The sequence below is a fragment of the Eschrichtius robustus genome, chromosome 20, assembly GCF_028021215.1.
Source record: "Eschrichtius robustus isolate mEscRob2 chromosome 20, mEscRob2.pri, whole genome shotgun sequence".
In the NCBI taxonomy this organism is placed as follows: Eukaryota; Metazoa; Chordata; class Mammalia; order Artiodactyla; family Eschrichtiidae; genus Eschrichtius; species Eschrichtius robustus.
The window spans coordinates 65347997-65373109 of NC_090843.1; the positions used below are offsets into that span (position 1 = coordinate 65347997).

Here is a 25113-nt window from a genome sequence, read left to right on the forward strand (position 1 = left end):
GAAACTTCTGCGGAGCTGGAGTGAGGGCCACGCCTCTGACCACGGGCTCTGGTCCAGAGTGTGGGGATCCCACCTGGCTTGGTCACCAGTGAGCACCCAGCACTGTGCCTGACGTGGATAATAAACACTGCTGATAGATTTATGAAACAGATTAGAAACAGTGTCCCTTCCCTCAGGAAGGCGCAGTCTGGCAGGGGACAGAGGATGCAAATCCAGAACAACTCAGCTGGCTGCTGGGGGCCACAAAGGCAGGCACGGAAAGCACCTTCTGCAGAAATAAACTTCAGGGAGGTCTTCAAAGGGGGGAGACTTCCGGGAGGCGGAAGGGGAGTGGCTGCTAGGTGATTCCTCTCCTGGAGAAGGAGGAGACAGCCCAGAGCCCACAGGGGCTGCCAAGGACAGAGCAGTGCAGCCGGGCCCGGGGACAAAGCCAGCAGCTGCCCCACACTCCACCCCACCCCAGCCGCCTCTGGGCCTCTGGCCTGGGAAGGAGCCGGGTGGCCTCGGGCCCGGCTGTCCACAAAAAGCCTTCCAGGTAAGGATCATTCCGGCCCTGGTGCAGACGGGGAGCCCGGGCCCCCAGGGAGGACCCGCCGCCTCGCCGCGGCCCCTACGCTGGGCTGCTCCTGAAAGAGGGACGACGGACGGCCCCCCCACCCCCCCCCCGGCCCCATCCACAGCCTCAGAAGTGAGGGAACAGTGTCAGGAGGGGAAGCCGCAGGAAACGCCCACTCCGCACAGGGAGCCAGCGGACGGGGGGGGGGGGGGGGGGGCACAGAAGCCCACCCTAGTGACAGTCGCACACGTGCCCCTCAGCAGGCCAGGAAGTCTGCTTCCTTCTGAAGCCACAGAGCGCACGGGCTTCCGCGTGGGTGGGCACAGCCTGCCCCTCCCTGACCGACCGGCTCTCACAAGCCCTCTACCGTGTGTCCCAGGACCAGGGCCAGGCGCTCTGATGGGGACCTGCGTGCGTGATGTGACCAGGCTGGCCGTCCACGCCGGCGAGAGAGGACGGGCCTCCAACGGGAAGGGCTCCGACGTCCCAGGGCCAACGCTCACCAGCGTCACCAGTCACACCCGAGGTCCCCAGGGCCCGCGCCCACCCAGCACTTTGTCTGTCACCCACTGGGGGCTCGGCAGGCACGAGCGCCCTGCTCCTCGGAGAAGCAGGTGGGCTGGAGGGACCCCGGCCACCTTCCTCCAGGTCAGGAGGCACTCCGAGGAAGCACGAGAGCAACGGTCCTGGGAAACAGGCCTCAAATGGTTAAAGATGTAATGAAAAGAAACCACTTCCTGGGGGAGAGATGCTGCATCGGGCTCTGCCGCCCGTCCTCTAGGCCGGTGCCCTCCCGGGGGAGGCCGCGAGGCCTGGCCAGGGCACCCCCCGAGCCTCGCAGGCCTTTGGTGGCAGAGAAAAGGCAGCCGTTCTCGCGAGCGAGGGCGGGGTGCCTCCGCCCTCCCGGACCCAGGCTGGGAAAGGAACCCGGACAGCTGAGAAAGAGGGGCTACGGCCCAACTTGCAAGGACACCTGGTAGCAGTCTCTCTGAAATACTTCGGCTCTGAGAGGGGAAGAGCTAATGAAATACTTGTTACAGTCAGAGAAAGCACAGGAGTGTACTGCGAGCAGCTGCGTGCAGTTTTCCTAAAGCTACAGAAAGGGCGAGATGGGGGTCAGCAACTCCCGAAGGGGAAGGGGCCCCAAAGGTGCCTCTGATGTACCACCCTCAGGGCCCACCTGCTCCGCGCCTGCCTCACCTGAGACCGCAGGTGAGTCTCTGGCGCCTGTGAGGGGCCTCCTGGGCCCTCAACGGAGGAGGCGGGCACTGTGGGTCCATCCCACTCGCCCCGCAGACCTCAGACCTCGTTTTCCCATTTTAAAACCTCCCCCCTCAACCCCAGGATTGACTGTAAATGCCCAGACATCTTCCTGCCAGCAAACACCCGCCGGGGCTCCCCTCAAAGCCCCGACACTCCCCAAGTGCACACCCAGACCTGAGTTCTGTTCTGTTCTCGCTCTTTTCTGAATAGCTTGCAGGCTCCGCTGTCCCAACCTTCCTCCTCGATTCGCCTTCCGTTTCCAGCTTACTGAGACCGCACAGCAGCAAGCAGGGGCCAAGGATGGAGCCGGAGCAGGACAGGACACTGCCCGAACCCGTGGGCCACCTGTGCCCGAAGCCCCTCACCCTGCACTTCAGTGCTGCGGGAGCCCCCGCGGCCACGTGTCACCTGCAGCCTGTGCGCTCCGTCCTGGGCAACAGCCGAAGAGCGCGCTCAGAGCCTCCAGGACAGGCGCGGGGGCTCCAACCAGGCCCCCAGCCACAGCTGACCCGCAGCCCAGGCCGACCGCGGAGCCGCGTCCCTTCGTCCTCGACACGCAGGCATCCCAGCCGAACTCCCAGATCATCACTCTTTTTCGAGAGCAGCTCGTAATGGTGACCATAAAGTAACCGCTGGATCACATTTGCCGAGGACAGGCTAGGGCAGAAAAATTCTGGCGTATCTGAAAACACAACCAGAATTCGAGCGACAGTGGAGACTAGAAATAGATGGAATAAAACAGCAAATAGAACAAAACCAAAAAAAACAAACAAAAAATTCCAAGGCTGGAGTGATGCCCTTGGGGGCAAGAAGAATTCCATAAAAACATGCTCCGAGGGCCTGCAGAGCTGGGTGGGGAAATTCCTTCCAAATCTAGAGTCTCCGACCCCCGACCGTGGGAGGGAGAAGCTCTCCGTGGTCCCGCAGCCCAGGTGGGTCCCTGGTCAAAGCCCACGTGTGCCTCGGCTATCGCGCTTCTGTGATGGGGTATGGCTGGCCAGGCGCGGAGAAGATGCAGTCGGTCGGGGTTTCCACCAAACCCCCACAGAGATTCTGGGGGCTATTCAGGGATCAGGGATCATTATCAGGCACCAGGACCAGCTATAAGGGAAAGGCGGCAAACGCCTCTCGCCTCCCCAGACCTAACAGTCACGGGCCAGGCCAGTCACAAGCAGTAGATCCCACTGAATGAACGTACCCCAGACGGCAGCTCACACTATCTGCATCTGGCAGCCTCCTGCGACTTTCTCAAGGCAGGTGACAGCCTTCACACCCACGGGGTGGGGGGAGCGGAGGGCCAGCCAGAAAAGGAAATGTCCTCCTCACTCACTGAACACGGCATCCATATCCCAACGACTCCTCGTTGGGTAGAGAAATCAAATTTTATATCTCTATCCCAAAAGTGGGCTTAAAGAAAACTTTGCATTCATATACTGAAAGAATTGCAAAAACGAACATGAGACTTAACTTCTAGATGATAAAGCAGGTACAGTGAAACCGCCCACACAGGAAGAGCCCCGGGGTGCCAGTTAACTGGCTGTAGTGGGGTCTGACGGCACTGCCCCCATGCTGGATGACCCCTGCCCCCTCTAACCACCCCCTCAAAGAGCCACCTGGGGGCTTCTCCCAAGACACGACAGTCGTGGAACAAGCACAGGAAAATTCAATGTCAGACATCCTCCTATGACTTTACCTGTTCTTGATTTTGCTAAAAGTAGAAATCAGTACTGAAAACACACATGAGGAATTTCGTTTTTCTTTACCAATGTGGCCAATCATTCAGTCTCTGGGAAGAGCAGCCCTGGGTGCAGATTACACAGGTGTTGAAATGTGGTCATTTTAAAAGATGATGTGAGGCAAGGACCGGGGACGGGAGACATGGTTCTGGCCATCCGACAGCGCAGTCACTTAGAAATGGGGGTGTGACAAGCTGCACCTCCCTCCCAGGGTTGAGGATCAAACACCCTGACGGCTGGACCACGTGGATGCACAAACATGCCACAGACGACAAAGAATTCCGTAACGCTCCCTCACCCCTGCCACTCCTCAGAGCAGTTTTGCAAATGACCAACCACGGACAACATTCTTAAAAAACCTGGCCAGCGTGTCTCCTTCCTGACTGTCCTCTGTGGTTTGTCTGTGAGAACTGCTGAGAGCAATAAGTCTTCAGGAAATGCCAAAATCGGGCACCGTGCCCCCCAGTTCAAAGCAACTGCTGTAATGCCAGATGGTCAGTTCAAAGATACCAGCCTATCTGACTACAAAGGAGAATATGTTGTGCTCTTCTTTTACCCTCTTGACTTCACCTTTGTGTGCCCCACGGAGATCACTGCTTTCAGTGATGGGGCAGAGGAACTTAAGAAACTCAACTGCCAAGTGATTGGTGCTTCTGTGGATTCGCACTTCTGTCACCTGGCATGGATCAACACACCCAAGAAACAAGGAGGACTGGGACCCAAGAACATTCCGTTGATATCAGACCCCAAGTGCACCACTGCTCAGGGCCACGGGGTCTTAAAGGCCGATGAAGGCATCTCATTCAGGGGCCTTTTTATTATTGATGATAAAGGTATCCTTCGACAGATCACCACAAATGACCTTCCTGTTGGCCATTCTGTGGATGAGACACTGAGACTAGTTCAGGCCTTCCAGTCTACTGACAAACATGGGGAAGTGTGCCCAGCTGGCTGGAAGCCTGGCAGCGATACCATCAAGCCTGATGTCCAGAAGAGCCAAGAACGTTTCTCTAAGCAGAAGTGAGTGCTGGGCCATTTTAGGGCCAGGCTGCGGTAGGTGGCCATGAGAACAAAACCTCTTCTGTACCACTGTCATGCTTCAAACACAAGACCTTACACTCAGCCCAGATGTGCTGTGGGACAGGACAGGCCTTTCCGGCAGGGGTTGGGGAGGCCAGCCTTGCTTCGTCTGGAGGGAATGGCCTGAGCAGTATTATGGGGCAGGCAAACTGATGTATATAGTAGTAGGGTATCACTTTTGGTCTTTTGTAGTTTTACTGAACTTGAGCCGAGGAGGGAAAAAAAAAAAAAAAAAAACCCGGCCAGAAAGCAATCAGCGTGGGGCTGTAGAGCACACAGAAGCAGGAGCCGGGCGAGCGGGGACCAGGCCAGGCCCAGCCTCCCGCTCCTCAAGTGACGGGGCAGGTCAGACCGGACGACCTGCCCAAGCCTCCCGTCCCCAGGCCCTTTCCGACAAGTGGCTCAATTCCCTGCCGTCTCCGTGGTGTCACGGGCAGCCCCTGCCCCAGGTCAGCCACAGAGAGGCTGGAATTCCGGCAAGAAGCCTAGCGGTGGATGTTTCTTTGGCCTGTGCGGCTTCCCGGGGGCCGTGGAGTATGAAGAGCGGCCCTCGCAACGCGGCCCCCCCGCAAGGAAGGCAGCTGGCACACGTGTGACCCCCGGGCCAGACTCTCCATTCTAACATGCTGTGACTCTGCTGCCAGAAATGCCCACTAATGGTAGGTGGCAATGCCACCCAGAGACTGGGGCGGGGGGGGCAACCGACGGCTTCATACCCACCCCACCGGGCAGGCCCAGCGATGGATTACAGTTTGATCAGTAGAATTTTCCAGCTTGAGACATTTGGGGAAAAAAAAAGGGCTACATGGGAAAATTTAGAATTCCCATGATTTCATGCTTAATTTAGACCTGGCTGGTCACTGTGGTGGCGCTAAGTGCTGAGCTGTCGCCATGTCCTGAGGAGCCCGCGGGAGAGCGGAAGCCAAAGGGGGGGGGGCTGTGGACCCCGCAGCCAGAATCCCACAGACCTGGTTTCAGGCTCAGCAGCAACCTGACACTGTTCTCAAAAGGAGCTCAAGATGCTCGCCCAGAGGAAGCCCGCGTGCGGGTAAGGAACAGGTGCCTGCATGCTGTGTAAGTGCAAACCAAGGCCGTGAGAAGAAGGGGCAGTTGCTCACCGCGGCCCTTAAACCAGCAGGGCCGGGAGGTCACATCCAACTCTCCCCACGCGGCCATGCTGGAAGGGGGCTCCCACGGCTTCAGGGAGTGACGGCTGATGTCCACGGGTCCTCAGAGGCCCAGCCCAGGCCGCGCGGGGGGTGCACCAGAGCCCCAGAGACCAGAAGACGGGCGCACTGGGAAGGTGAGCTCTTCGTGTGCCACCCACGTGCTGCGCCCTCTTCCCCGTCACGTCCCTGGTCCCTGGAATGACCTGCCTGCACCTGCTGTCTCCTCCGCCTGCCACCTCCCGGCACTGCCGCTACACCGGCTCTTTCTTTGTCAGCTTAGACCTCGCCTCCTCGGGACCACGCGTCACTCTCTCAAGTCACCACTTTCCACGTGCGGCAGAGCCCCTCTCTATGTTGGACAGCTTCCTGCTTATGCCCCGTTTGTCTGCTCCCCCCGCGAGTACCGGGCCCTGCCCCTCTTCACCGCTGTGTCCTCGGCGCCGAGGACAGAGCCCGACCCCGGGAGCGCTCTGACATGCGCTGAGTGAATGAACACAGAGGGAAAGAAAGGAAAACAGCACCCCCGCCCCCCCTACTCAGACACCGGGGTTCACACCTCGGGCCAGTCTCCCACTCAGTCTCCCTCGGGATCTCTGTCACTCGGGGCAGAACAGCTGCTCCGCTCACCAAACACGTAAAACCAAACTACGTGGTTAAAAGCTCATGACGCCAGACCCGAGGACAGGGATGGACAAGCCTGCACCGAGCACACCCCGAGGGGAGTGGAGGCCCCGAAGCCCCGCCAGCCTGGGCTCAGGAGCAGCAGCCTGGGCAGCGTGCGAGGCGAGGATGGATGCCTCCTGTCTAGCCACAGGGACCTACACCCTGCCTGTCCAGCGTGACCGGAGGCCAGGGGACGCAGCGAGGACGGCCGCTGCTCAGCGCAGCGTGACAGGGGTCCAGACACCTGCTTGCTCCCGGCTGTGCCAAGGTGAGTGTGTCTCTGAGGGTGTTTCTCAGCAGCCCCCCGAGGACAGCCTGGAGACAACGTCCACGGCAGGGGGACGAGCCTACAGAAGCACCAAGGGCCCAGGGAGAAGGCGCTGGGCAGAAGGTGCCTGACCACACGCACAACCTTTCAACACGGGCACCGGCTCCAGCTCTTCTCCTGTGCGGCTGGCATTTCCAAGCAAGGTCTCAGATGTGCTAACCCTCTGATACTAGCAGTCATCGTAAGAGAACAGGCTTAGAATAGAAACCGAAAATAGAAGAGGCTCTCTAAACAGACACTGGAGAATCCTGACTGAGCCCTGACTGTATGCCAGGCGTATCCACTCACTGAACCGGGTAAGAATTCTACGGGGAGTAATTCTTCTTCTTACCCTCATTTCATGGGCGAGGAAGTCGAGGCACAGAGAGGTAAGTAATTGGCCTAAGCTACAGGCCAGCAAGTGGTAGGACCAGGATTTGATCCCAGACCTCTGGCTTCTGGTCCCACCCTCTCCATCTCTACTCTTATTCTGTTTAGCTTCAGACAAATCCAATGCTCAAAGTCATAAGAACAATGAATTTTTCCTCACTGAATCCGGAGGCCTAGAAGGGCCCCTCCTGTCTCGGTGCTGAAGAGGCCAAAAGATGGCAGAGAAGCAACTGTTTTCCTACCCCCTGTTCAGCTGGCCACAGGACATCCTGTCCAGCTCACCAAACCAAGCGGGCAGGAGCAAAGATGCCGCAACTGGAAGGGGCCCAGCCCCGGCCGCGTGCGGACGTGAGTTCTGAGCGGTGTGGTGCTGTCGCGGGATCGGACCCTGGCGTTCCCAGCTCTTTCCAGTGCAGCCCACAAAGAAGGGGGCCTTTAACGCTCTCCCAAGAAAGCTTCACCCTGGGACATGTCAGGTCCCACAGATGGCAACACGACGAAATCCGGCAGGGTGGGAGCCTCAGGTACCAGAAACTCCAAGATGATTTAAAAAGGAGCCCTCCTGGAGGACCTCCCTGGTGGCACAGCGGTTAAGAATCCGCCTGCCAATGCACAGGTCACGGGTTCAAGTCCTGGTGCGGGAGGATCCCACATGCCACGGCGCAACTAAGCCCATGCGCCACAACTACTGAGCCCGCGTGCCTAGAGCCCATGCTCAGCAAGAAACAGAAGCCACCGCAATGAGAAGCCCGCACACCTCAACGAAGAGTAGCCCCCGCTCACCGCAACTAGAGAAAGCCCGCGCGCAGCGACAAAGACCCAATGCAGCCAGAAATAAATAAATAAATAAATTTATTTTTAAAAAAATTAGCCCTTCAGAACTCACACCCTTAAGAAACGGTACCTCTTTGGCTATAACCGTGTCTTCTGTTAAATCAGCCACACGGGCTGTAACAACCCGAGAACGCGGATTATTCCTTTAAAACAGCCGTCATCTGAAACACCACCAGGGAAAACCGGGTCTCGGTGATGAAAGGTAAGCTTCCTCTTTTGGTTCAGAATAAAAGTGCAACTTCCCTCCTTCCCCTCTGCTGGAGACCTGCCCAGGGTGTTACTCTGCAACACTCACTGGGCTCTCAAATGTCACGGTCGGCCCAGAAAAGGCGCACCCGCCCGAAGCTCTTCCTGCCCCTCCTCTGTCCTCTTAAGTGTTTGTGACATGCTGTTGGGCATATACAAAAGCAGAAGCGCCAACCCCATGTGGGGCACAGACGAGGCACCCCTGTCCCCCAGGCCCCTTCCCCCTCCCAGCAAACAGCTCGGGTTCTGAGTTCCTCCGTCCCCTGTTTTTTAAAAAAGAAAATGATCTTACCACACATGTTGTACCACTTCCACAACCTGCTCCGGTGTCGATACTACGTCTCTGAGACTTGTCCACACGTGTGGCTGCGTGTCTGGGTGGCTCATCCGTGTCCCTGCCGTATGGCAGCTGCCTGTGCTCGTGTGTAAGTCTCCCCACTCCCTCTCCTGTCCGTGGACACCTAGACGGAGTTCACCTTTTCACCATCGTGAACAGTGCTGGTGTGTGCACGTGTGTCCCCTGGGACTCGTGTACCAAGTGTTCTAGACCACGTTCCTGGGAGCAGAACTACTCCACAGGGTGTACAAGTGTCCTCTGAACTGTATTTTAAAAATACTTTTGCTCTTATAACATCATTTCATCATCACAGCGCAAAGAGAGATGAACGGTTTAGCTGATACTAGATTCAACGAGTACTTTTCACACACTCGGTGCTTAAAGAACGGTGCTCACGGGGAAACAAACATACGACGCAGCTCGTCTGGGTTGGGACATCCACGCAACCAAGGCAGAGCCGCGGGAGGATGGGGGGACGGCAGGGCACGAGGGAGGCGGTGACGAGGCGTGGGGACGTCTGCGGGCCTCACTCGGCGCGCTAAGGAATCTGGACCTGCCGACCTTGGTCACTCACCTTCCAGATTTTTGCCAAATCCTCCAAGTAACAGTAATAATGGTTAACACTCACAGGGCGTCTCCAACGTGCCAGGTGCCGTCTTAGGAATTCTCTCCTTCATTCTTATTGTAAGCTGCACTATTGTTTGCTTAATATTTTTCTTCAAATCAATTTTTTTTTTTTTTTTTTTTTGGTCATGCCTTACAGCTTGTGGGATCTTAGCTCGCGGACTAGGGATCGAACCCAGGCTCTCGGCAGTGAAAGTGCTGGGTCCTAACCACTGGACCGCCAGGGAAGTCCCTAAATCAATTTACTTTTATTTTTTATTTTTTTTTCCCTATCCCATAGTCTTTTTTTTTTTTAACATCTTTATTGGAGTATAATTGCTTTACAATGGTGTGTTAGTTTCCGCTTTACAACAAAGTGCATCAGTTATACATATACATACGTTCCCATATCTCTTCCCTCTTGCATCTCCCTCCCTCCCACCCTCCCTATCCCACCCCTCTAGGTGGTCACAAAGCACCGAGCTGATCTCCCTGTGCTATGCGGCTGCTTCCCACTAGCTATCTATTTTACGTTTGGTAGTGTATATATGTCCATGCCACTCTCTCACTTTGTCACAGCTTACCCTTCCCCCTCCCCATATCCTCAAGTCCATTCTCTAGTAGGTCTGTGTCTTTATTCCCGTCTTACCACTAGGTTCTTCATGACTTTTTTTTTTTTTTTCCCTTAGATTCCATATATATGTGTTAGCATACTGCATTTGTTTTTCTCTTTCTGGACTTACACTTCACTCTGTATGACAGACTCTAACTCCATCCACTTCACTACAAATAACTCAATTTCGCTTCTTTTTATGGCTGAGTAATATTCCATTGTATACATGTGCCACCTCTTCAATTTACTTTTAAACTCAAATACCTGCATCAAGTAATAACGTACATGAAATCAGGTATCACTGTTACGGCATTTGGGGGAGGGGTTGTTTTTCTATTGTTTTGTTTTTATAGAGATAAAATTCACCATTTTAAAGTGTACAATTCACACTCAATTTAGCACCCTCACTGCGTTGGGTAACCGTGGCCGTGGTGGGCGTTCTCATATCTCCAAGGAGACCCTGCATGTCGTCAGTCACCGCCCACTCCTCCTTTCACCCAGCCCCCGGCAGGCAACCAGCAGCCTGCCTTCTGTCTCTGTGGATTCACCTATTCTGGACATTTCACGTACGTGAAATCACACAGTATGTGGCCTTTGTGTCTGGCTCCTTTCACTTAGCATATTTTAAAGGTTCATTTACACTGCACTGTCTATCAGTACTTCACTCTTTTTTATGGAGGAGTAATTTTCCATCGTATGGATAGACCACATTTTATTTACCCACTTGTCAGCTGGAGGGCACCTGGGTTGTTTCCATTTCCTGGCCGTTATGCATAACGCTGCTGTGAACTTTGCGTACAAGTTTTTGTGTGGACGCGCGTGTTCAGTTCTCCCGGGCAGATACCAAGGAGCCGGGCTGCTGGGTCACGTGGCAGCTCTCTGTTTAACTTTCTGAGGAACCGCCAAAGGCACCAGGGCATTTTGTAGATAAAAAACTATTAAGATGAGTAACGTTCAACTGCTACCACTTAAAATTATTTTAAGATACACTGCTGCAGTCAAAGCTACTGGAGTGGGTTTGCGTGTCGGGGGCAGAGAGGTGGCGCCGCCGAGGCGGGGCTTCTGCAGTCCCGATGGAGCCACGGCAGGCAGACTGCGGGGCGGAGCCCACACCAGAGGCCGGGCGGGAATGGCAGGGACACAGAGGCACCTTTAACAGGATGTCAAGGTGCGGAGGGTGCGCCGGTTTCAGGAGAAGGAAAGAGGCAGAACAAGTAGTTTTATTTCAGGCGAAGGTAGCTGGAGGTGCTAGCAGGACAGGCATGGAGGATGGAGACGGCCAAGGGGCAGATGGTGCCGAGGGCTGGGAGGGGCGCTGGAGGAGCCCAGGAGAGCAGGGATGAGGGCACAAGTCAGAGGAGGCGAGTGGCCATCAGTGAAGTCCAAGAAGGGCCAGGAGCGGGGCAGAGACACAGGAGAACCATCCAGCGCAGGGGAGGCAAGAGCCGAGGGTCTCAGGGAGCGACGCTAACTGACAGGGGCGCGGGGAGTCCAGAGGATGTGGCACGAAGCCAGCCTCAGGCTGGGAGAGCCGCACGCGTCCTGTTACGCCGACCAACAGCTCAGACACCCTTGTGTGGGAGCGCACGGCCCGCCCAGGCCTGCTGCATGGAGGCCCAGGCCCCCGTGGCACGACACTTGAGCCCATCGCCACCACCTACCCCTCCCGGAGCGCCCCCCGCCTGCCGTGGCCGGCTTCCGGCCCTCCCCCGCCTCTCCCTCCTTCCTCCCCCGACCTCTGGACTGCGGGCTCTCGGGGGACAGAGGCCCCGACTGTCTGCACACTGGGCTGCCTCACAGGGCCTGGCGCGGAGCCGGGCACACATCTGCCACGGGAAGGAACGACTCGATCCCACCTGCTCACACGCCGCCCCCGATCTCGGCGGCTCTCCCCACCCTCACCTGACGCCCAAGTCCAGGACCCACAGACGTCTTGCGGAGCAGGACACACGGCCTACGATACTGCTGCGGTTTAAAAACAACAGCCGGTCAGAGTGGAAAGATGGCTGGCCCCAGCGTCACAGGTGGTCACCTCCTCCGGGAAGCGCAGTGGCGGCCTTCGAGGCCCCACAGATGCCGACCTGAAAGAGCCGCGTGGACAGAGGTGGAGCCCTCCGCCCCTCCTACGGGGTCCGCAGCGCGCCTCTGCCGGACCCTCCTCGGCCCTGCGGTCCCCCGCCACACGCTCCAGGAGAGGCCGAGGTCGGGCAAGGCGGGCGCCGAGTCCGTTTCACACTAAGTGAACGCGCAGAAACAAACCGCGGTTTCCACAACCGTGTGATTTTTTCAAATTCTTAAAAGATTAGAAGTATGCTGCTAAATGTCAAAACACAAAAGCCAGAAAGAAATTAAAGTTGTTATTTTCCTTTTGGTTTTATCTCCATTAGCCAAATGCTTTTGTTCAAACAATGTTTACATTGCCTTTGTGCTACTTTGTTTAGAAAAATAATAATAAAGGAGTGCACTTCCAGCACGGAAGAGGGCGCATACGCAGGTCTGTCCAGAAAACACTGCGTTTTATGGGAGAGCTGTCTACTTGCCCCAGAATACTCACTGGCCACCAGCCTCCTCCTCCCTCAGCCAGCCCGGGGTCACCAGGGGGAGGGCAGGGTGGTCCTTCGGCACATCCGTGCTTCCCAGGGAAGATGGACCAAGACCCGGGGAGGCCAGGCCCGTTCACTCCGTGACCGCAGGCTCCACTGCTGCTGGCCAAACTCACCAGGGTGACAGCTGCCTTTCGTAACAGCCCACTGTGTGCCACATCCCGCAAAGGAGGCATTTTACAGGCGAGAAGAGAGGGTGGGTGAGCTCTGCGCTCCCTCTGCTGAGCCCCAGCGCCTGCCGGGAAAGCTCAGGGAGCCCGGTCCTCAGCCCCGGAGCCCAGCGTTCCTTCCATGAGGCTGCCCTTGTCCTCTCCAAGACCGCCACACACTTCTAAGCTGCTCCTTGGAAGACTCAAGGTCTCTCCACCAACCAGCTTTCAAGGCGGACCCATCAGTGGCAGATAATTCTCACCCTGGAGCTCCACCTTGCTAGTGATCCTTCCCCTGGGCCCCCGGATGCCCGCTTCCCCTCTCTGCAGTCATTAGTTCTGTGCGCCAAACATTTCTAGTCCGCGGCTTCCAGGGCCTGGGACAGAACTGCGTTCCCCACCCCCCACTCTGGGTCAGCCACGGCCCCGGCCAGTAAAATGTGGCAGAAGTGACGTGTGTCGCTTTGTGTCCAGCACTTTAGAGGCCAGTGTGCCGTTCTCCACGTTCCTTGCCCAGCATGGGGGCGGTGCAGGCCCGTGTCTCTACCCAAGAGAAAGGACACGGTGCCCACGGAGCCCACAGCAACATCGCTCGTAACAGCCAGAAAGTGGAAAGGGCTTCCCTTCAACAGAGGAACGGGTAAATAGACTAATAAAACGTGGTGTATCCATACAGCGGAACAGCATTCAGCCTGAACGCGCAAGGAGGCGCAAGGCACCTGCTTGCACACAGTGAACTGTGACAACACGCCGAGGGAAGCACACACGCAAGGCCACACGCTGCTCCATTTCTACGAGTCGTCCAGGACAGGCAAGTCCAGAGACAGAAAGCAGACCGACAGTGGCCAGAGGCTGGGGGACGAGGGGGAAGGGGGTGACTGCTTCATGGGTACGGGGCTTCTTTTGGGGCTGATGAAATATTCCAAAGTAAGAGTACACGGATGGTTGCACAGCGTTAAATGTACCAAAAGCTTTTGATATATTTCAAATGAGTGAACCTTCTTGTGTGGTACATAAATCACGTCTCTCTAAGGCTGTGAATAACAACCAAAAAAAAAAGGCCTTCCATCAGCCTGCTCCACAAATCATGATGGTGACCACACACCCTGGACACGCAGCCTCCGCTGCCAGAGGGCCGCTGTTACCGAAGGAGGGGCTGGCCGTTGTCACAGCCCACGTCCACACCACTGTACGCTCACGCAGAAAACCTGTCTGCGGCCAGTTAACTTAAAGTCCTGGAAGGAAGCCAAGGTCACGGTTCTGTCCCAATAGGGCCATACTCCATCCCAAGGCCACAGTCTGAATCTTTAAGAGGAGATGGGGGGAGGGGTACTTAAAAGAATCTGGCTAGATTAGAATAATTCCTAGCCTGAAAAACTATGTACATGGACTTCCCTGGGGGTCCAGTGGTAAAGAACCCGCGCACCACAACTACAGAGCCCACGTGCCCTGGAGCCTGTGTACCACAACTAGAGAAGAGAAAAACCTGCACGCCACAGCTAGAGAGAAGCCCAAGCGCCCCAACAAAGAGCCCGTGCACCGCAATGAAAGACCCTGCATGCCGCAACTAAGACCCAACGCAGCCAAAAACAAACAAATAAATAATAAAATTTAAAAAAATATTTACAGCTCATTACACAAGGAACCAACCTTCCAAAAATATAAAGAACTCACAGAAATTGAGAAGCAAGCAACCAATAACTCAAGAGAAAAATGGGAAAAGAACTGTCCACCAAAAAATGTAAGTGGTCCCTAAGCATACGAAATGATCAGCTCACATTTCAGAAAAATGCAAATTAAAGCTACATCGAGGGCTTCCCTGGCGGCGCAGTGGTTAAGAATCCACCTGCCAATGCAGGGGACACAGGTTCCAGCCCTGGTCCGGGAAGATTCCACATGCCGCAGAGCAACTAAGCTCATGTGCCACAACTACTGAGCCTGCGCTCTAGAGCCTGCAAGCCACAACTACTGAGCCCACGGGCCACAACTACTGAAGCCGGCGTGCCTAGAGCCCGTGCTCCACAACAAGAGAAACCACCGCAATGAGAAGCCCGCGCACCGCAACGAAGAGTAGCCCCCGCTCGCTGCAACTAGAGAAAGCCCGCGCACGGCAACAAAGACCCAATGCAGCCAAAAATAAATCAATAAAAATAAATCAATCCAAAGAAAACACAAAACTACATTGAGATACTCTTTACACCCGTCAGGTTGGCAAAAATCCAAGTGTCTGACTCTACCTTCTGCTGGTGAGGCCGAGGGGAAACGGGCTGGTTGGGAGGGCAGGGCGCGATAACCCCCGCGGCCGGCTTTCGCAAAATCTATCAAAATGACAACTGTGTATTACCCTCGGACCCAGCACTGTCCCTGGGGAATGCTACCTGCAAATCCACCTGCTTACATGGGGAAGGACACGTAGGTAAGATGGATCCTCTCAGGAATGTTATGAAACAGCACGTGGGGAACAGCCGGAAGCTGCCGTACAGGGGATGGGATTTAAAACAGTACAGGAGGAGAGCATCAGGGCACTACGCTCACAGAGAGGACATGGCTCTCCACGTAGCGACATGGAAAGTCTCTAGGCTACGCTGCAAGTAAACAAGCAAGGGGCAGAATGTGTACAGGGTGCTACAAAGGGAGAAATAAGAATATAAATTTGCTTTTGCTTTATTTGCATAAAAAACACTGGAAGGCTATTCAGTTACTAAAAGGGGTTGCTATTAGGGAGAAGGGGGTGGGGCAGGGGAGGTCAGAGGTAAAGGGTAGGATTGCTCAGAATGTACCTTAACACCTTCTCAGTTCAGAACTATGTGGATGTATCGTCCATTCAAAAGCATATATTTAAGAAAAATAAGTCCCATCCTCATTTGGCCAACAGGTCCCTTGGCCAGCGCTGGGACAGCACCAGCGCAGGCATCAGCCCGGGCTGCGCCCTCCCCCCTGAGCTGTCAGCCCTCCACCGCCAGCCGGGGCAGCTGGAGGCCACACAGGCTCGCGTCTCCCCCTTCCCACCCTCAGCGCCCACAAGCCCACCCGACCCGCTCCCCCCCGTCCGGCTGGTTGGAGTGGTCCTTCTCCCCACTCTCCCCAGCGTGGCCCAGTCTGGCCTCGCCCACCACCAGGTGCGGCACCTGTGTCCTCCGCACCTGCCACCTGCCAGGCGCCGCCAGATGCAGCCCCTGGCTGCAAAGTGCTCGCGTGGACACAGATGGACGGTGCCCTGGGCAGGAGCCTCCGGGCCAGGCAGGGGCGGCGTGCGGGCAGAGCCCGCTCCCAGCAAGACAGCTCTGACCACAGCCCCCAAGCACAGAGAGGGACACTCGGGGTCGGCCCTGGAGGCCAGCGACAGAACTGCACCCTCCCACGGGGCCCTCCCTCGGCCTCAGTGAAACTGAGAGAGACACAGGGCTGCGGGGAGAAGGAGAGGCCCTCAGAGGATGACAGCACTGGTCAGGGAACTTCCTCTGAAGTGACCTGATGCCCAGAAGACGCCACATCAGTGGGTGCCGTGCTCCTTCCACATCACCTCCTGCAAGGAGAGACACCTCAGGGTGACCAATTCCAGATTACATTCTATGAGCCTCACGGGGCAGTTTTTTTTCTTTTAAATCTCATTTCTGAGAGCTTGATTCAGAAGCAGTGTGCTAAAGAAGCTTTTTTTCTTTTAAAGAAGACAGTATTTGTTTCCCTCTTCCTAGTTTGAAACCAATTTTCTTTTTCTTCCCTTGCAGCGGCCTTTAAATTTCTACTCAAGGATTTCTTCACCATCCACCAGCTGGCAGAGCAATGCAGCACTCAAATCGACGCGCACCTCCGTGTGACAAGCGCGCCAGGCCGCCCCCCGCCCGGCGCTGCGCTGGCCCTCATGCGGCAGGCCCGCCGCCCGCCCTCCCGGGACGGGCGGCCTCGGGGGCAGGCTGACATCTCCTTCCCGCGGTGACTCTGTGACCAGCCAGGCGGGCAGGGAAGTGGGGACCTCTCCCCAGCGCGGCGGAGCTGCTCACGGGGCCTCTGGCTGGGCACCAGCTGCGTCCACGCCACGGGCCCCAGAGGGAACTCACTCGGCACTGACTCGTCCCGGGCCACCCTGAAGCGGCCCGTGGACACACAGCCTGCACTGGAGCAGAGGGAGCCGGTGAGCCTCTGCGAACACGCTCCTGAGGAACTGGCCTGTTTCCTAGCCTGGAGACTCCCGAAAGGAGATGCATGAGGAGGTTCATTCAGAAACGCCTGAACGACGGCGGCCCGGAAGTTGCTCTCAAAGACACAGCTCCCGGCATTTGGGCTCTGGAGGTCACACAGTCCCACTCTCTGATCTACATCATAAAGGGGAACCTGGGCCCAGAGAGCAGCAGGTGACTGCCCCGGGGGGGGGGGGGGGGGGGGCCCCGAAACGCCGGTGTTGGGCTCCTTTGTCCAGCCCTGAAGTCCTCCTCCCCACCAGGCCGCCCCGCCTACACGCCCCATCCCTCCCTCTCTCCCTCCCCCACTCCCCGTCAGGGTGCCCTCCTCCCCGCAATGGTCCACCCCGTGATGGTCACACAGGCCACAGAGACCCCTGGGCACTAAACAAAGAGCGGCTCAGAGAAAATAAACCAAAATATTAATAGCGATCACAGTGACAAGGCTAGTTCTAGTTTGGTCCTTCCTACTTATACGAACTTTCCAAATTTTCCTCCATGACCATTAAAACAGGCGTCCTAAACATTCCCCCTGAGACTTGGTACAGAAGAGACACCCCACTTGGAAATCCTATATTGCATCATCTATTTCGGTTGAGCTCGCTTTAGTCTGGAAACTATTGATAATCAGATGGTAAAGAGGAAAAAAAGTTACCAAGATTTTTGTTCAAAGTTAAAAGAACTAAATGAAAAAAACCTGGGTTTTTTTGGAGGGCAGGGGAAGAAATAATAAAAGGTTTGGTTTGGTTTGTTTAAAGAAACATTTGTTTCTCTTCCTTCAAATGTTAAAACCTACTTAACATCTTGCAGTCAGGTTAGATAGTGATTTCTTGTGCTACTTACTTTATTCTTTCCTTCTGCCAATAAAGTATATTTTTTAAATCAAGAAAGAATGCATTTTCTCTCATAGTTTCTTGTTTCTCTTTGAAGCAGGGAGAGGGCTCCTCTAACACACAGGTGGGGTCAGATGAGTTGCGAAGACCATGTTTCAAGTGCTCTCCTTATCCACTGGGTCTTTTCTAGAACTACATTCTATAGCAAATGGTGTTAAGCGTGACTGGGTCCCATGCACGGGCTTGTGTCCTGAACGGCCCGTAGACGCTGTCACAACGCCGTGCTCCCACCAGGCAGGCCCAAGGCCCTCAGAGCAAGATCTCCGGTCGCTCATCCCCAGCCTGTCCAGGAGTTGAGGCTTCTGCAGCGCTGGCCAAGGAGAGCTTTCCCACTGGTTCCACTGGCAAGACAACGACATAATCCACTTGACTCGGCTTCTCTGAGCTCAGACCACCACCTCTGGGTTGGCTCTCCTCCCCGACTCCATCCTTTTTGTCTATTTATCCTGCCTTGTTGCTAAAAAGATGTGAAACGGACAACAGCGGTGGCCCCCAAGCCCAGCCACATGCTTGAATCTCTGGGGAGCTTTGGAAACACACTTATGCTCAGGGCCCATCCAGCACAGTTAAAACAGAAGGCAGTGGGGATCCAGCATTTGAGAATTACTGGCCGAGAGAACGCCAGGGAACATAGTGAAAAGCAAGTAAATGAAGAAACCCAGGCAATAGGGAAATAGAAGGGGAGGGAAAAAAAGCTGGGCCAGAAGGCAAGGTTAGAACCCAAAGTTCAGACCACACCAGAGCTGGGACAAATGACTGGCTCTGAGCTGAGCTTCCTGGCGGCCAGAGCAAAAATGATTCACCCTGCCCACAAGATAGAAAGAAACCAGATTCACAGGAGAAGCTTCTCCTTGTCCTGGGACCTGAGATGAACACCTCCCTCACGTCCTCCAAAAGCAGACACACAGCATGACGCACATGAAGGCGTGCTCCCAACACCAGGACCAGAACCACCTGTGAAGTGGCCAAGGGTCCCTCTGCACCCAACACAGCAGCCCTTGACCCACACTCTGCAGCTGGGCTGCCCACTGACTCCTCGCCGGAAATAACCTCCTACCAGGAATCAGCGCCCACATATACACCATGCTACCGAATCACTGCATCGTCCAGCCGACCGCCAGGTATGTAACCAGCCATCCTGAGCTCAGCACGTGGTCACGAAGACGCAAGGGCACCGACTCTGACCATCTCACTGAGGAACACGAGGAAAGGCGCCGACCCCCGTGCCAGTGGCTCTCGTGAGAACACCCGGTCTGTCCCCGTCACTCGGGGGCAAGTCCCGCGCCTGCCCAGCACTCCCCTCACCGCCGTGCTCAGAGAGGCCACCGTCCAGCCCAGACCCGCGGCTGTGGCCACTCAGGTCGGGAGGGGCAGGGCCAGTCCTTGGACGGCAGCCTGCTGAGCGGGCCTCGAGGCCACCGGAAGCGGAAGACGGCCACGCGGGCCTGGGCGCCCCGAGCACGACGCTGCGTGCGGTGCGCTTCCCCGATCCGTGTGTCGCGCTCAGCAGTGAGCGCCTTTAAACGTGCGTGTTAAAATCAGCGGAGTCAAGAGTCAGTCACCCTCCTGCCCCCTCATAGATGACGTTTTCTTTCTGATCCACACACCACATCACCACATTTCAAATTAAGTACTGACAAGTTAAAGCAGCAACTATGCACCACTGCCAAAGGTGGAAACAAACCAAGCGTCCATCGACAGACGAACGGACAAACAAATCGTGGTCTACCCACACGATGGAATATCATCCAGCCATAAAAAGGCATGAAGCCACTGACACTGGACCACAGGGGTGACCCTGGAAGACACGACGCTGAGTGAAAAGAAGCCAGACGCAGAGGGCCACGTGCTGCGTGGCTCCAAATATGTGAACCGTCCAGCACAGGCAAGTCCACGGGTGCCAGGTGGGGGCGGGGAGGGAGAGGGAGTGACTGCTGATGGGCACAGGTTTCCTTGGGGTGACGGAAAACTCAGGAACTAGATGGTGGTGAGGACTGCACAACACGGAGAATGTGCCTAATGCCACTGAGTTTTTACACTTTAAAATGGTTACCGTAGTAAATTTTATGTTATATGTATTTTGCAAAAAAAAAAAAAAAAAAAAACAACTAAAATAGCAAAATTCTCATTGTTTTGCCTCAACAGAAATGCTAATAAAATTCAACCCACATCAAGATTTTATATAAAGATGATCGTTATTCTACAACTGAAAAAAACAGTTTCAAACTCACAGAGTATGAACATCAGAACTAGGATCGCTGGTGGTCAGTCCTCACTTAAAAGCAAGTGGCCAAAGAGTCCACGTCTGTGAGCGATACACACTGAGGCACTTATCAACCAAGTCAAGTCTGGGATTTGCTCTGAAATAATCTGGGGGCGGTGGAGAGGGGGAAGAGCCTAGATCAAAACAGTCAAAGCTGAGTGATGGGGGTTCACTGAACTATTCTATTTTTATAAGTTGGAAATCCTCCGTAACGATAAGTCTTGCTTTGTTTTCAAGCAAGTTTCCAAAGACCTCTGACCCGCTGGATCATATTCTGTGTAGACAAAAGCACTAGATGCCCCTAAGCTGTCAAACCCCAGGGGCTCAACCCGGCACCCCCCACCTGGGCCCCACAGCACGGGGTCACCTGGGGGCAGGTCCGGCCACAAGAGGCCACACAAAGGGCTCCCCGAAAACAACCAGAGCCCCAGGTCAGACCACCGGGCAGCAGCACACAGAGGCGTCCGTTCTGGTCCTTCACGCTGCCACCCAACATGCCATCTGGGCCTCCGAAATGCCTGCCCCAATTCCGCTGTCAGCTGGGGTCCAGGCAATGCCTGCAAACACGGGGAGCTTTCACTGAAATGCCTTTGCCAGAGCCCCAGCACCTCGCAGCACTGCGGACGGAGCTCGCCTCCAGGCCAGGGCCCGAGCAGGAAGCTGCCAGACCTCCCTCCCGAGACGCAGGAGGAGGCTGATACTTGTCTCTCCTTCTCCCTCTTCTAGAACTAGGTCTGCAGGGGAGGCAAGGCAGGTGTCTCCCTCCGCCTCATCCCCCATCGTATTCCCAGTGTCTAGGAAAGCACGGGGCACACAGCAGATGTTCAACTAGATGCTGCTGGGTCGTCCTGACTCGATGGATACGGCTCTGAAGGTGCACTGCAAAGACTTGCTTTTCACAAACACCAATGCAAGAGATAGGATGGAGGGCACCAGGATGTACCAGCGTTGGGCGCCAGAAAAGCAGGGGACAGGAGACGAGGAGTTACGGTACAAACAATACCACCTAAAATAGCACCAGAGATGCTCTGGAATGTAGAGCCTGCGGGGGGCCGGGCATGGAGAGGAGGGAGGGGGCTGTGCCGGGCAGAGGAGGGTGCGGGACAGGGTCTGGAGGTGGGGGAGGGGAGTCTCGCAGGGACAAGGAAGAGGACACGGCAGAGGGAGGTAGGAAGCTCCACCACCCTGAGTACGGGCCTGCCATGACGGGACTCTGTGTGAGGCCTTGGGTCCCCAGAGCAGGGCCCAGGCAACGAAGGGAGACGAGTGGGCACCACGGGAGGGGCAGGGGCTGCAAAGAGCTGGCGCACACAACCCCATCCAGAGATGGCGCCGACCCTGGCACTGACCCAGTGTTGCCAGGCAACAGTGCAGGCCCCCGGCTGCCAAGTGTTCTGATTTGTCAATGAAGCCGCAAGTCTGGACTGCTATGCAAGATCTCCTGATTTTCACGTTAGCATCTGGGGTAGATGGAATAATGGCCTCCCAAAGATGCCCAGTCCTGATCCCAGGTACATGGCAAAGGGGAGTTACAGGAGCAGATGCGATTAAGGTTTCTAATCAGCTGACCTTAAAGCAGGGGGAGGATCCTGTATGATCCGGGGGCTCAGTGTAAACCACAAGGGACCTTAAAGTACAAGTGGGAGGCAGAAGAGCCCGTGTCAGAGTGACGCGCTGTGAGAGGGACAGGACTGGCTGCTGCTGGCTTTGAAGAGAGAAGGGACCATGGGGCACAGACGGTGGACGGCCTCGGAGCTGGAAAAAGGCAGGGGAACAGGGCTCCCCTAGAGCCTCCAGAAGCAGCTAGCCCTGCCTACACCGTGACTTTAGCCCCCTAAGAGCCGTGTGGACCTCTGACGCATACAACCGTGTTGCTTTAAGCCACTGCGTGTGTGGTAGTTTGTTACAGCAGCCATAGGAAACCAATACAGCAACCAAGTTTAATTTTTAACAAGAGGCACAGTACAACCCAGACAGAAAGCACTGGTGGGCTGGATCGGGCCCAGGGACCACTTTTGCCAAGCGCACACTGGGAGGGCTGAGGGCCGGGCCATCCCTGGGTACCCAGCACCAAGCCTGACACACAGCAGCCTCTCACACGCACCCCAAGGTACGGCCGGGGTCCCTCACCTTGACAATCTGGTCACAGAGGTCTCCAGGGGCTTCTGGAAAACAGAGCTGCTTGGCTGTCAGGAGGCCTTTCCCCAGGGGACCTGCTCACCACGGCGTGAGGGCGCTGCCTCGGTCGCCCCCCCCCCCCGCCCCCCACCCTGGGACCTGAGGAACCAGCCTCCAGTACAGGTGGGGTGGCTGAGGACCCTCTCCAGCCCCACCTGCTGCGGCAAAAGAAAGTAGTGTGGACGTTCCGGGTCCCCAGCCCGCCCCGGCACCACAGCCATGACATCACTTTCGCTTGTCTCAAACCACAGAGGACCTCTGCTCACAGGAGCCTTTTGAGCTCCCCAGGCGCGGACAGAGCAGAGCTGCTCTGAGCACCCAGGGCCCGGCTGGCCGCTCACTGCCAAGACTGTGTGAGAAGCACGGCGGGCTCCCAGCCCACTCCCGCCGCCTGGGGCCCTCTGTCCCCCAGAACTCCCGCTCTTCTTTCAAGACTCTACTTATGTACCATTTCCTCTCTGACACCCAGGTGCATTCTCAGCGTCTGACACCACTTTCTAACCGTCTCTCTCTCGGGGCTGACACTACTTGTCCCATGTCAGGAGCCACTCTCTGCAGACCATCAGCTACATGAAGGCAGGAACTTACTTTTTTTTTTTTAATTGAAGTATAGCTGATTTACAATATCGTGTTAGTTTCAGGTGGACAGCACAGTGATTCAGTTATATGTGTGTGTGTGTGTATGTACTTTTTCAGATTATTTTCCCTTATAGGTTATTACAAAATATTGAGTATAGTTCCCTGTGCTGCAAAGCAGGTCCTTGTTGGTTATTTATTTTATATATGGTCGTGTGCATATGTTAATCCCAAACTCCTAATTTATCCCTCCCAGGAACTTACATCTTGTATGTATTCCCAACCTATAGTGCATAATATATATGTGTTCAATAAACATTGAATAAAGACTGAATGAACTGGACTCTAAACTATTCTTTTCTGGAAACACCATAAATGATGATATTGTGGTATGTGTTAAATACACCAGGTAAAACCTCACTTCTGATCTTTAATTAATAAAGTGAATCTACCTAACTTAGGAGCCCTAAGTTACAACTGTCTTCACTGTAGTTACTTTAAAGAAATGTAGTCTTATATTTTACAAGTAGTGTCTGTTGCAGTCATTACAATCAGGGGTGCAGGAAGGAACCTGGCTCCCAGGCTGGACCGGGCAGCTAAGGACCTGCTCCACAGACGTCGCTAAGAGCCAGCCTGAGGGAGGTCACCAGACTGGTGGGCCACAGTCTCTTCTCCTGCCCTCACCTTGCTGACACTCTGCTAACCCAGCCCCGCCTTCCCAAGGTGGCTCAAAGGCAAACCTCGGCAGGCAGCCCGCTCGCTGGTCACCCACCCAATCTCCTCTGGCACATTCCACCTAACCTGGCCCCTCCCCTCCCCAGCAGCTCGACAGTAGCTCAGGGCCCCAGCGCCCCACACCTCACGACTGCGAAGGCCTCCTGCTCTCTGTGGCTCCAGCCTCCTCCCACCTCCTAATCCCTGACACTCCCAGAAGCTCCCTGAGCACACAGTTCAGCCTCTCAGCCCACACAAAGCGTCAGAATCAGCTGAAGCACTTCTAAAAAAACGACTGGCTCCCACTCCACGGTCTGGGGTGGGGCCCCATCACAGGCATTTTGAGAAAGCTTCCCAGGCCATGTGATCTGCAGGTGCAGCCAAGGATACGATATGAACCGCAGGCTTGAAGGGCGTCGCGTCCACCTTCCCTGCCGGCAGGGAGGCCCCGAGGTCCTTGCCTCCCCCGCTCGCTCTGACACACACCCTGGGACTGGCTCCGGGGCTGGGGCCCACCCAGCCCCAGGAAGCCAGCCTGGCCAGGCCCTCACCCATGGGAGCTATGCCACGCGGCAGGCCCCGCCAGAGGCCCCCTCGCTCGGGTCCCTACTGCCGCTGCACCCCCCAGGCCCAGGGCCGCGGCCTCGTCACAGCCAGTGGCCGCGTGGCCGCCCGGCCGCCTCGGTGCTCGCTGCTCTCAGCAGGCACTCGCCCAGCAGAGCTGCTTCTGAAGCCTACGCCGCCCCCCCCCCCGCCCCACCCCCAGGCACCCACCCACGCCCGCGCCCTCTGCCTTCCCGGACGCGGCTCCCTGTCCTGCCAGGTCCAGCTTCAATCCTACCTTCTCCCTGACTCTTCCAGACTTTTCTCCATTCCTGATTTCCTGACCAAGAATCAAAATCACAACTCAACAAACCACCAGCTTCTGTCTCACTAACGTTAACTGTCTTCTCGGTTAGACTGAGTTCCTGGTGGCGAGAGCCATGGCACCTCACGAACACCCAGCCCTCTGACCCTAGAGACTACTGCCGCATACCCCCAAGGCTGACGCTGATCTCAAATGTCAGCCCTATTGTCAAGGAACTGCCCTTGATTTGATGCCCATACTTCTACATCGACCGACTGCCTCTCGTAAAGTGGCCCCAAAATTATTTCTCTGACCATCCATTTCCCAAATTTTTGGATCCAAAGTACACTCGTTATACCCCATGACAGCTCTGGGTATCAAACGGGCACTCAGGGAGGACGTACTTTCAAATAAAAATGTGATTTCTCAGCCCGTCAGTATTCCTTTATTGCCATGACTTTGGGGGAGGGGGACACAGAGAAGGGGACAGACTCTGGATAGCAACTTTTCGCTCTCATGATTTAGTCACCTCAGAGTCTTAAAGAGCTTACAGAACAACAAATTCGAGTCCAAACCTCCTGGGCCTCCCAAGAGCGCAGGGCAGGTACTGACACATAGCTGTCTATCACCCCTTGACTTGGGAGCTGCAGGCAATTTTCAAACCTTGGGAAAGTGATCACACCCCAGCCTCCTCACCCATGGTACGACCAGAAAAATGACCCATTTGCTGTAAGTCATGCATTAACTGCCTGCTGAGGAAGGAGATACTTCATATTTTTACTTATACATAACGTTTTAAAACTGGCGAGTTCTTCAGCATGAATTTGATCACACTTTAACAACAGCATTACCAGACCATTTTTTAGTCCTAAATTCCCATGTGTCATGTTTACAGAACAAATGTGCAGAGCTTCA

At 55.6% G+C, this 25113-nt stretch overlaps 1 protein-coding gene and 1 pseudogene across 3 annotated transcripts in view; one reads left to right on the top strand and one right to left on the bottom strand.

Annotated features, from left to right (window-relative positions):
* Nucleotides 1–25113, bottom strand: part of EPN2 (epsin 2) — a 67282-nt gene that overhangs the window by 35952 nt on the left and 6217 nt on the right. The window contains exon 1 of one of the 3 annotated variants that reach the window (XM_068529503.1): nt 2228–2251. The exons of the other annotated variants lie outside the window; for them this stretch is intronic. The gene's annotated coding sequence lies outside the window, so the exon portion shown is untranslated. Of the gene's footprint in view, nt 1–2227; nt 2252–25113 lie in introns of those variants that run through there. 3 annotated transcript variants of the gene reach the window in all.
* LOC137755596 (peroxiredoxin-1 pseudogene) lies at nt 3982–6292 on the top strand (annotated as a pseudogene).